Source organism: Amphimedon queenslandica, unplaced genomic scaffold, assembly GCF_000090795.2.
Source record: "Amphimedon queenslandica unplaced genomic scaffold, v1.1 AMPQUscaffold_7508_Cont20541, whole genome shotgun sequence".
NCBI lineage: Eukaryota > Metazoa > Porifera > Demospongiae > Haplosclerida > Niphatidae > Amphimedon > Amphimedon queenslandica.
Genome location: NW_003552208.1, coordinates 1 through 2133, shown reverse-complemented (window position 1 = coordinate 2133; position 2133 = coordinate 1). Strand labels below are relative to the sequence as shown.

The window sequence follows — 2133 nt, the reverse complement described above, 5'->3', positions numbered from 1 at the left end:
CATGGGAGTGGTAATTGCTGGTCACCCTCAAGGAGGAACATTGGTCTTGATGATTCTATTAGTGAGAAGTGGGCTCAAGCTAGCAGCAACTGCTCAGATGCCAAAGAATATCTTGAGATGATTTATAGAGATTTATCCGACGAACTGGCACAATTTGATCTAAGGAAGGAACAAGAACTGAGACAGGTTTTCCTTGACCTTGCTGCTGGACAAATGGAGAAAAATGAGAAAGTGAGTTTTTAATATTAAGACTGTGCATGATCCTCCATAGTAAATTTTCATGTATTATTATAATTTATTTATTTTGTATTTATTGTAGCTTCAAGGTAAACGGTATGCAATGAAGTGTTTATTGGACACACCAATCAAGCCATCACTTGGAGCAATACAGTTTGTCTCTAACAATAACACAACAACAACAACAACAACAACAACAACAACAGGAGGAGGAGGAGGAGGTGACAACAAGTGAAGGTAAGGGAGAGAGAGAATAATGGATCCTGAGAAGAGAGAGAGAGAGGATGAGATGGTCAAGAGGACATAATGTATTTATCTTCTTTTTGTTTTAGATTGTTTCTCCTTCAAGAAATGATTTGTAAAATGACTATTATAATTATAATGATTTCTATTTAATATTTTTAATGTCAAATTTTTATGGTTTTATCATTTATAAACAAAAAATGAATGTTAAGTGATTGTGTATAAAAAATAAGTAAAATAAGTGACAAGAGGGTTAACATTCAGTACCTACAAGTGGAATTAAAGCTGATGTAAATGTTTTTTGCTTACATTATTTGTTGGAGCCAGTTTTTCTTCTGTGTGGTTTATTTCCAGTTGATCTTTTATCATATCCTTTATCTGAAGGAGGAGGAGGATCAAGTATTATGACATCATCATCATCAGACAATAAACTGATGACTTCTGAGGTTTGAGCTGTTGACTTTTTCATTGTAGTAAAATCTCCAGGAGAACTATCTTCTTCTCTGTGTCTCTTTTGTCCTCTGTTTTCATTTTGTAAAATGCCACTACCAGAGAACTGTCCATCATCAGAAGTATTTCTGCCGCTGTCATAAGAATCTTCAGAGTCTATCTGAAACCTCTTACTGGCAAACATGTCTTCTATAAATATGCAATAATAATTAATAAGTGATTGTGCATGTACTTTGTGCTGCTTTTGGTCTTTTGTGTAAAGAGGAGCTTTTACTACAATCCTGTCTGCTGTCTGTAGTATTATGTAATGTGTATACAATAGGTTTAATTAATTTTTTACCTTGAGGTGGTGGTTTTCCTAACTCCTTTAATATATTAATAAGAATGAGCTTGAGTGGTTCATTGTCTGTAAGGAACAATGCATAGCACACATCAGTAAGATACTCAGTGGGATTTTGATGGGTCTGGAGAATATTATTAATGTTACCCATAAGCCTGCTGGCTTTGTTGTAGTTGTCTATTCCAAGTACAGTGGAGAGGCTATCTTTTATATCATCACTTATTAGTCCGGAGGCCCACAATTGATCAACAACACGAGTTATGTTGTTAGCAATTGACTTGGAAATATTAAATGAATGATGACGAAAAATTTCTATAGGAGAATGAGTCAAATTAATAGTAGCTTATAATTGTACACTAACTTTCTGCGTTCCTTTTGTCTTCAGAAACTGTAGTGGCTACATCATCATCATCATGTGACAGTGACTCTATAAATAATAATTATTACTAGAAATTAAAACATTGAAGTGAATCATTTACCAGCTAGAGGTGGGATCAGTGTTGTTAGTTCAACAACCTATAAAGCATTCTGTTAAAATAATATAAATTATTTATATTTAATACCTTTTTAGACCAGTACAAATGTTTCTCATCAAGTTGCATTATATTACCATTAGTACACTTAGCTCCTTCTGAACAATACTCTATTACAGCAGGATGAGGTACACCAGTGCATGTACATGGTACTCCAAACATATGCTTTGACTTGTAAGTATAATGGAGTGATTGTGTGACTGTGACTAGTCCTTTGTCCAATGATGATAATATCTTATCACAAAGATCATTTAGCGAAAGACTCATTTGTTGCTGAACCCAAACTTCAAGATAAGTAGCACGACTGATTAAGGTAACAGTATCATAGTA

General features: G+C 34.1%; 1 long non-coding RNA gene across 1 annotated transcript; it reads right to left on the bottom strand.

Annotated features, from left to right (window-relative positions):
- Nucleotides 1–695: 695 nt before the first annotated feature.
- LOC109591687 (uncharacterized) lies at nt 696–1223 on the bottom strand. Its single transcript, XR_002189928.1, has 3 exons — nt 1163–1223; nt 790–1119; nt 696–747 (listed from the first exon to the last, which is right to left on the bottom strand). It is a non-coding gene; the product is annotated as an uncharacterized LOC109591687 (long non-coding RNA).
- Nucleotides 1224–2133: the final 910 nt, after the last annotated feature.